General features: G+C 38.9%; 1 protein-coding gene across 3 annotated transcripts in view; it reads left to right on the top strand.

Annotated features, from left to right (window-relative positions):
- The first annotated feature begins 126 nt into the window (after nt 1-126).
- arhgap9 (Rho GTPase activating protein 9) overlaps nt 127-10,925 on the top strand; it is a 46,507-nt gene continuing 35,708 nt past the window's right edge. For all 3 annotated transcript variants that reach the window (XM_068315719.1, XM_068315717.1, XM_068315718.1), the window contains exon 1: nt 127-333. The gene's annotated coding sequence lies outside the window, so the exon portion shown is untranslated. The remainder of the gene's footprint in view (nt 334-10,925) is intronic.

The raw sequence follows: 10,925 nt of genomic DNA, 5'->3' as shown, positions 1-10,925 counted from the left end.
ACCGGCTGTTCAGCGATATTGTTGGCTGAAGGCTACACCACGTTGGATGATTGTAGCCAATCCCGAGCCACCAAACCCACACGGCGAAAGCTATTTTTTATCCACTTAAAGCGCCAAAGGGATTTTAATAAAATGGTCCTCATCGGGTAGACTAGCGGTCTTGTGTGACTTTTAATTTTCGTTGCACGGTGGAGTTCTTCTCAGCTGCCGTTACCAAAATTATGTGAAGTCATCAATAGTTTTATTCTTACGACGGAAAAAAGACTCAACTTCTGGTCTTTCTGTGCTGCACTTCAAAAACACACAATTGAGATGTCATCACGTCGCTGCGAGGTGAGTGATGTGTCCCTAGAAGGCAAAGATGACTACTGCAGGATTATTTAGTCACGCTTTTAATTTTCTGCTGTGAAACATCACAGGATTGCGTGGGATATTTTCTGCAACATCAAGCGTTTCTGTTTTTACTTCGTAGTGGCAACTTAAATGGAAGTAATACCACAGTGACAATATGAACTCATAAATCTTATATAAAAAATAAAAAGTATTTAAATCTGTTCCCAATTTATTTGTCCTCACTGAGACTAGTGATTGATTCAGTGTAATACCACATATATTAGGGTTTTCAAGATTTTTTTCACTTAGTTATCACATTTTTTGTACATTTATGGAAGTTGTTTATGCTTTATTTTGGGAAAGCAAAGTTTGATTGATCAAGTCTAAAACTTTTTTCAGTTGATAAAATGACAATACATTTATAATGCTCGTATTGACTGAAAATTGAAAGAAAAAGTTGTAGACCAATGGTACCTTTTAAGTATTGAGCTACATACTGATGATCCCTGCTCTAAAAATATGTCATGCATTGAGGCTCGATCATAACCAGCCTAGTTTTCCAAAACAACTAATTTTTCCACATTCTAGTGTTCAGCTTCATCAGAGAGAACAATTGTTCACACAGGTCTGTGGTACGAAACATAGAGCGTCCGAATTGCTTGGATGCACAGCTGGGGCATTGTGTCGGGGATGAAACTTGCAAACTTAGCAGAACACACACAGGTTTACCTTTTACCTCTCTGAACATACACTCTGACTTCCACGTGGTCAGAAACCCCCTGCTGTCAGAGTCCACCTTCCTTTTAGCCAGTTTTGAGGAGGGGAGTAGCTAAATTTAACCCATGCTCTGACTGTTGATAAACACCCATCCATCCGTTGTCATGACCGCTTTATCCGCTGTCGCGGGTCACGGGAAGCCAGAGCCTATCCCAGATGGCTTAGGGTGTGAGGTGGGGGAAACTCGGCTAGTGCACCGCGGAGCCACATAGAGACACAGATGCACTCACTCATTCTTACGGTCAATTTAGGACCGGTCTATTAACCTGAAGCAATGTTTTTGGAGGTGGGAGGAAGCTGGAGAACCCAGAGAGAACCCATGCAGACATGGGGAGAACATGCAAACTCCGCACAAAGCGAGACCTGAATCTGGATCCGCCTTACTGAGCGGCGACAGCGCTACTCACCGTACCACAGTGCCGCCCTGCTGATAAAAACATTGACACCCAAAAACTGCTACCATTGCATTGTGGGGAATGTAGTTTTGGTGGGTGCCAAACAACAGAGGGCCACTGTGGCCTCGGGGCCGGTTCTGATAGAAATTAAAAATAATCCGGCGGGCCATAAATAATGCGCCATGGGCCAGATCTCGCCCGTGGGCCATGACTTTAACATGTGTGTTAGAGTTTCCTGTGCAGGCCTGTTCGACACACACACACACACACACACACACACACACACACACACACACACACACACACACACACACACACACACACACACACACACACACACACACACACACACACACACACACACACACACACACACACACACTTTTTTTTCCTAATTTCATTATTTACTTTTGAACTGTGTAAACAATGATGCATGTCCATTCATTGCTGTGTTTCTTTCACAGAAATTAAATATAACACTGATATGAAGATGTAATGTCAGTACTCTATATATGACAGATATTTCTGTAAGGAAATATTTGCATGGTACTGTGAGTTTTTAGAAAGTCAAGTGTTGGGTTAACCACAGGGTGTAAGGGAAACAGTCTGACTGACGCTTTGCATTTTTGGTGTTTCATAATCTCTCTTAAATCCATGCAAAACAGAAGATTTGCTCCCCTTTTCCACAGCCTGTAACGACACAGGCTTGAAAGATTATTCTGCAGTTACAACACGGGCTGATTAAAAGTGTCCTGTACCACGTGCAGCATTAGCAGGGGGGTTACCAGTTTTCTGTAATTGCTTGTGTGCTTTACTTTTGTGGATACAGTGTTGGACACAGATTGAGAGACTCAAATGTTTTACACCCTGGTGTATTACAAGTGAGATTATTTAGTTCTGGCATAGTTGCACATGTATTTTTCTGTGAGTGTCACGTGTGTGTGTCTATCTGCATGCACACTGTTAGCTGTGGAACAGAATTGTACGCTACTAGATGACAAAGTGAAGCAAAGCATCTCTTTGTAGACCAGATGACAGATAAGAGATGCATGTTTTTATTTGATTTTCATGGATTGGATTGGATTGGATTGGATTGGATTGGCTCTATATTGTTATTGTCTTAAAACACTCCATTGTTAAATTCCATTGTTACTGGAGTCTCTCTGACTTTTCTAGCTCGAGACTTCTATTCTGTCACAAAAATACTCTTATAACACAAAATGGTCATGTGGTATTCATTCAAAAGCAAAAAGAAAGTGTTTAAAAATGTTGACAGTTTTATTTATTATGCAACAAGAATATAGCTTAAAAATTGATTAAGGGAAATTAGTTATGAATTTCAGTCCATCCACTTATCTGAAACAGTTGTACAACACTCCAGCTATAAATCATGGAGTTTTGATATTAAATTTTCAAACTCTTAGAGAACTGGTGATTTAAATGTGTTGACATTTTATTAAGTGCATTTTCTGCTGCTGTTTAATCATACTGGATTATGGTGACGTCTTTGTCTCATGTCTCCTCCATTCTCTTTAAATTACAATGGATAAACTGAGGTGAATGACAATTCCATGGATGACAAACTCAAATTGTGCATCATGATGGCAAAATTGTGTTTAATAAAGTTTATTCCATTTGACTGTCTTTTTTAATTAGATTTGTCCAAAGACAGTCACTTAATTAAATTATTTCTAATGGTCATAAAAGCAAAATGAATGCTGTCAGATGCACTTAGCCTCCACTAAAACTTAAAAGATTAGGCTGTATGTCTATAATAAGAGCTTCCCGTAGTAACTACTGTATGCTATAGTAGCTCCAAATACAGCAACATGTGTGCTTTGTTTTAATCCAGTTTAATCCTGCAATTACTTTGAGCATAGTAGTGTGTTTAATGATTTGTGTTTTCACTGTTATATACACGTCTAGAAGAAGAAACATACTTTTATTATCACCTTTTGGGAATTATTTTTCTACTCCAGTCTGTTTTTTACACATATATGTATATGGTACAGGGCCTGAAACACACACACACACACACACACACACACACACACACACACACACACACACACACACACACACACACACACACACACACACACACACACACACACACACACACACACACACACACACACACACACACACACACACACACACACACACACACACACACACACACACACACACACACACACACACACACACTTTTTTTCCTAATTTAATTATTTACTTTTGAGCTGTGTAAACAATGATGCATGTTCATTCATTGCTGTGTTTCTTTCACAAAAATTAAATATAACACTGATATGAATCTGTAATGTCAGCACTCTATATATGACAGATATCTTTCTAGAAGGGAACTATAGGAATGCAAGTGAATAGTTGAAGACATCTACACAGCAAATATCACCCAAGAAATCGAGAAGATGATAAATAGCATTAAAACTGAATGCTAAGCACATTGCTGCACACAATGTTACCTTTTTAAAATAAAGCAGCAGGACACCAAGAAAGAATTAAATATCACTATTTTTTTAACAAACACCTCAAGCGATTTATCGATTTTGTGTAAATATTGTATTTTTGACTGTTTGTCTTTTCATAATACATAAAGACAGGTTTTTGATGATCAATCATCTGTAATTTGGATTGGAATATATGAAGGCAATGGTTACATCAGCTAGAGTAGTTTGATAAAATCAGAGAAGTGCATTGCTTTAAACCCAAGATCACACTCGTGCCCTCACACTTTAAAATGATCCAAAATACAAGATGATATCTAGAATCCTATCACAAAGTCTTCCGAACATTAATTCATATCCCAGCGCTAATTTTAATAGGATCAAAGATTGCATTAATTTTTTACCAGTTACTCTTATATGCTTGACAAACACATGGACGACTACTTGTGTAATTAATTTCAGTGACTTATCAAGCAGATTTACTGTAATGATAACACGCTGCACATTTTATTCTCTAGCTCTTTAATGTTTTAGTCATCTAGCCCCACATTCTTATTTTTATGTTTTTGTACTTAAAAAATAACCCCTTCAACCGTGTGAAGGCATCAAAGTTTTGTCTGCGTGTGTCTCGTCTCTATAGTATTTGCCTTGGGAGTTTGAGCTGCTCTAACCGCTCTCTGTATCCCAGCAGTGTGATACTTCAGCTGCCCAGGAGTGAAAGTGGGTCTTTGACTTGCCTGATAGCTTTTGACAGCTCACTCTCATCCCCAGCGGATCAATGGAGCTCAGCGCTCTTCATCAGAAACATTAATGTTCCACACATTCCCACAGGCTCAGCAACAAACCTATGAGCCCCGTCGAGAGAGCAGGTTTATTTTGTTAGTCTCTGAAGATTATTCTTTACGTCTGTGGGTTTTTTTTTTCATATTGTCAGTTTGATGATATTGTGGGAATATGGTGAAAGAGGAAAAACTGGGTTGTTTGTCATTGATTTATACTCACCGTGAGAATATTAGCAATGATATGAACAATGATGGATGAACATCACCTATATACCACATAAATGGATCTAAAAGTTTAGAGATTTTCTCATACCAACTCAAAATTTATGTGCAGTACAATTCAGTTCAACTTATAATTTGTAGAACGTGAAAATGAAATCCTTTAAATTATGAATTATTCCTACTGAAATAATTATTATTTTCCAAATATTCTCATCAGTCAAATTCTGACTAAGACAGATTCACTCACCGTCTTTGTTTTTGTGTTATTATAAACTTTATGTGTTTAGGTTTAAGACCAATTTCAAGCTCTGGCAAATAATTATAAGAACTTTCCACACTTGATTAATAAATAGTTGAAATCATTTGTGAAATATATTTTTTATTTGTGGGCCTGATTATATAATAATTATAAATTCACACAAAGCAGAATCATGGGATGAAATTTAATTCATGCCTTGATATTATTAAAAAAATAAAAAGCTTAAGGTGCCACAGATATTTATTTTGAATTCTCATGGAAGAGACGCTGCTCATGGACATACGAGGAATTTTTCATAAACTAATCTCTGTTGCTAAAATGGGCTTGGCACAATTTAACTAGAAGTAACTAGTAGCAGTGTATTTTTCACCTACAACATTTCACATAAAAAGCATTTAGCCAATTAAAATTTTGATGCTTGAATTAATTACAGTATCTCAAGTGTTTGAAACGGCCCCTGAGCGAGCCTCCCAACTGTTCTGTATGCTTGTTGTTTACACTGAAAAGGGTGAAAATGAGAATATGAATGAATATTATACAATCAAACTGTGAAAAAGTTTACTGTGTGCCGATGCAGGCCACAGGCGTCATTGTATACACAAGTGTTGCGTCAGCAAACACTTGAAATGATGGCATCACACACATGAACTGTTACGAGCCACAAGAAACAAACAGTACACAAGCTGCAGACGCTGCTGATGGCAGACAGCGACAGAGACTGTTGTCATGATGATAGCAGGGGGCATGAGCCAATGGCAGCTTCACTGTCATCATCCGCTTTTTGATTGGCTCCATTTACGCAGCTAATCACAGAAAAAATCCAGCCCACCTGTTTAGTGGCTCACACACGGCTCATGCATACACAGATGTGCATTCAAACACGCTTTCACACAGCCAGCCAGCCATCACACAGGGAGACACACTGTGTGTTTCAGCGTCTCTCTGTTCTGATCATCAATAATTCATGGTTTCGGGAGGATGAAAGACTGTTTTGGCTTGAGGCGTGTGTCTCATATGGAGAGAGAGACATCAGCACCAGTAGTTTTAACTGTACATCCATGCACACAGTGAACGCTCCTTCATGCAGTGTCAGAGCTGCAGAGTGGGCTGATTTCAGAAAAACTGATGAGATTATTCACTTATGAATAGAAGGAAGTTCTTACCTTCATATAAGACGTGTGGAGTTTCATTTATTTATTTATTAATGTAAATACATTTGATTGTTTTCAAGAAATTTTACAGGGGTATAGTACACACACGCCAAGTACATCACCAAGTCACCTTCAAAACATTGGGAGCATTGTTTCTCGTGTATATCAGAAATCATCCCTCCCTTCCCATCCCTCCCAGTCCAGCTGCAGGCCAGTGTCCCACCCCCCACCACATACCCCAAAGGTCACATGTAAAAGAAAAAAAACAGAAAAAAGAAATTAAAAAATAAAATAATAAATGAATAAATACATTTAAAAAATAAATACAATTAATGCAATTAAGAAAAAATAAATAAATAAGTAAAGTAAAAATACAAGTAAAAATTTTTTTTTTAAAAAGGGAAAGGAAGGAATTATATGTCCACGTGCACACAAGAACACACACAAACACACACACACACACACACACGCACACACACACCACAGCTCATGCAAAAGGTCGCTCCTACTGAGTGTCAAGGGGTTCTTGTACAGACTCGTAATTGTCAAGGAAAGGCCTCCAAACCATGAGAAAGGTTTGGGAGGACCCTCTGAGTGTGCATTTAATTTTTTCTAGTTTGAGAAAAAGATGGAGGAGTGTGCTGCTTTCATTTAAAGAGAATCAGGCGCCGTGCAAGGAGTGTTGTAAAAGCTAAGACAGCATGGGCTTTAGCTGGTAAGACAGCTTGGGATTCATCAGGTGTGAGGCCAAAAAGGGCACAGATTTGGTTGTGGAGTTTCATTTTGAACTGGAGAGACTTTAATATGTTGTACGAATGGTAAACAACAATGTAAAACCCTCTGGATTAATACATCATTTTAACCTATAGAAAAGGTTTATAATTTTTGAAAGTATTAACTGTTAAAGGTTTAATCTTTTATCGTGTGATTGGATTTTACGAGGATTTCCAGGCATTTTAGATTCTTATTCTAATATACTGTATGCTTCTGGTCCAAATCTTGTGAGCCATAATGTAATATGTGGATATGTGATGCAATATCTCACCTCTCAGCCTCACTTGATTTTTAGATGGGACTCCAACATCACTGAAGTGAACTTACAATATTGTGAAGGACTCATAAGAGCTGTTTGTCTCATACAGACGTTACCTCGGCTGTCCCGCTAACGTCCAGTCACATATTTGACTTATTTAGGTGATGAACAAAGTTACTGAAAAGGGTACGTCTTGATGAACAGCTTGTTCTTGTTTCTCTTTTTTCTGTGAGCCCTTTGGTTATAGACATTCATAAGTAAATACAGTACAGTCTACGTGCAAGAGTGTGTGTGTGTCTGTTTGCTTTGTGTATTTGGATAAGGGAGTGCTCACAAAAAAAGCCTTTGAAGTTCCTCATTCACTCCACTCCTCTTCCTCATGTATCATCTCTCTTTGAAGACCATGTAGCCATGACTATTAAAGCCACCCTTCAGATGTCTGGAATGAATATGGATATGACAGGACACCAAACTTTCCAGCGGCGCCATTCATTCCTGTCCTGTCCAGCTGAGGTTTGATGGGATCCGAACCACTGAAGGCGTTGAACTGGTACATAAAATATGGTTCTCTTCTTCCTCTCATGAACCACCCGCCACTTTAATTTTGTTTGTCTCACCTAAATAAGCCTCAGGTTGTCTTAATCACCTCATCCTCAGGTGATCGTGCCACAGATCATTAACCTGGAGTTGAATAGTCATGGCGGCTATTACTTTTGTATCGCCATCCCTCCTGACCTGAAATAGCATCAACACAGAAAGTTGCCTGCAGCCATTGTACCATGTGATGATGATTCTACTTTGTCCAACCAATTGAAAGAGAATGTTTTTTTTTTTGCTTGCTTCACTTTTGCTTTCGCTGTGCCACTGCACATGCATCACTATGCATGTGCAGGTTTTTAGTCATTCAAGTTGCTGAAGGGGGAAATTTTTTCTGTGCTCCCCCTAAATCTGTGTTTTCCATGTGCAAGGAAAGGAAAACATCAATCATTTCCATCGCATACGGTAAATAACAAAAGAGGACTTTTAAGTGGAGTCATTTTGCCTTTCACATCACCTCATCATCACCAACTGACTTTCAATAACAGAGGAAGGGTAGATGAAAAGTTGATCACATTATACACCAAACAGGAGGAGCTATTTAAACCTTTATGCAATCACATGTCCACAGTGATGGATTATAACTATCAAGATTGTTTCACATGGATTTTCAGACCTTTGTCTTTCAATCAATGAAGTCTTGAAATAAATGTTTTGCGAAATTTATGACGAAAGCATGAAAACCCACCAGGAGCACCTAAACCCTCTGAAATATTCTATCCAAGGACCTTGGGATCATTGATCTGACTGAAAACTTCAAATGCTGGTGGTTCACTTTCACTTATTTATTTTTAATTTCTTTACTGTTATTATTATTTAATAGCTTCTCTCAAAAGTAGAACAAACAAATGCTGTGATAATTTAAATGGACACCATGCCCTCTGCTACTGTGCTAACAGCCATTTGTTGGCTGTGTAGTTCATCTCTGATGTCCATCGCTGGCGTTGGCCAGTCGACTCTGTGTATGGATCAATAGCTTTGATCAATATGTTGGGCTGTTGGTTGCTTTTGCCCGATGAGCACACAGGTCCTCTCTTTATGTTCCTCTTTTTCCATGTTCAAACCTGGTTCATCAATAAATGTGTGCTGTCCAGCTGACACTGTTGCCTCTGTCAGTTCTCCTGTTTTTATGTCTTAGCCAACGTTTTGTACATTGGTGAAGGTCAGGTCAGCAGAGGTTCAACGCACAGAGGCAGGATGGCTGCATAGGATCAACTGTGTGTTTGGGTGTGACAGATGTGTGTTTGTCTTCAAGATTTCTTGATTTCAGTTTGTTTCCACTCCTTTATAGCAGCTAGTTTATATTTTCCCCACAAATTTTGTCATCCTGGTAGCAGTTATGAACACTGCCTGCGAAGCAGACAGATGACCATGTTAAAATAGAGTCACTTCAGGACCACGGTGAGTTGCCGTTGTTCTCTCAGTCTCTTGCGTGCCAACCCAAATGGTATTGTCCTCATTTCTATGGTTCAATTTGACTTGCAGGCAAACCTCGTCTGGGCTGTAGTGAGAGCACTCAAATAGAGACAGACATTCAGTTTTTCTCCACTTCCCTTGTCCAAGTTAGCACTCATCTTTTCCATTTCTGTTTTCCATTATTCCTTTCCCCTGTGACTTCTCTTTTAAATTTTTAGTGTATGCTGTTGGGATCATCAACCCTGTGCCCTCAGCTCCTGGCACAAACTATCTTTGCCTCTCAACAGCCGTGACGGAACCATGTGTGTCTCTGACACCATATGGTCCTCCCTACCATTGGGCGGGTGACGCTGGTGCCGTCCAACCTGCGAATAAAACACACGCTCTGACCTTATTCCCTCTTTTGTAGAGGGAATAAGGTCAGATTTGCTCTTATCACAATTGATCAGCCATGGATGTTAATTCATGTTTAAACGTCAAGTAAATTTTGTGCTATGTTGATTTAGTTCCTTTTCATTGGCATTCTCCTTTGCTTTTCCTTTAAGTAGCCTTGAAATATCTTTTGGGAATAAGTCAGCAATAATTGAAATCTAGTGTAATGTGATGAGAAAGGCTAACAGCCCGTTTCCTGACTTGATCTGATTCCCTTTACAAGCACTCAGATCCCTTTGGGAGTGTTGTTAATGTGCATAAAGAGTGAATAACACAACCGTGCTGTAAATGTCAAATTGCCATATGACATGATAAAGGCAGCTGGGCCTGTGTGAAGTGTTTGTACTTGTTCATTATGAGTGAATTGAACATGTGCAGGAACTGTGTCCAACTTTGTCCCTAATTAAGCAAATGTGTGGTCTGATAAAGACCCAATGTAGCTGGATGTAATTTATGGATGCATTTATTCTGTGCTCTTTCCTTCTCTTTTTGTTTTTCTTCATTTTTAGTAGTGAAGAAAGTAATTCAGTTGTGGACAGATTGTATGAATTAGTCCTGCTTAAGTTTTAGCATTTCTTTGAAGCCAGGCTATGATGTAATTCTTCCATGCTTGCTCAAATACTAAATTACACTCTGTCCTATCCAGAATCAAACACTCTGCATTCTGCTTCAGCGCCCAGTTGGGATGTAATTGTCGCTACTTACAGTAGCCAGTTTTGAAAACAGAACCAGCCAGCATCACTTTCTGTATTGAAGAGACAACAGACTCAATGAGCTTTAAATGCTTCGTGTCAGAGCAAGAAATTTCTAGAGTGAAAGATTATAACACCATCTGTGGTTAAACGTTCATGTCAGTTTTCAGCTTCCTGTTTGTACGTCTGACCTTTGCCTCAATCTGCATGAAAAGACAGCGAGTTGTCCTCTCACACATAGTCTCTAAGGTTCACTTGAAAAGTCAGTTCAAACATAATTTAGTCATCAGATCACACCGTACTCTTCATGCACATTCATGTCACCATAAGCTTCCCTTACATGGTTCTGTTATAATTGTACAAAACCCAAT

This window comes from Antennarius striatus, chromosome 5 (genome assembly GCF_040054535.1).
Source record: "Antennarius striatus isolate MH-2024 chromosome 5, ASM4005453v1, whole genome shotgun sequence".
Taxonomy (NCBI): domain Eukaryota; kingdom Metazoa; phylum Chordata; class Actinopteri; order Lophiiformes; family Antennariidae; genus Antennarius; species Antennarius striatus.
Note: the sequence above shows the minus strand (reverse complement) of the source record. Positions and strands in the feature narration are given on the sequence as shown.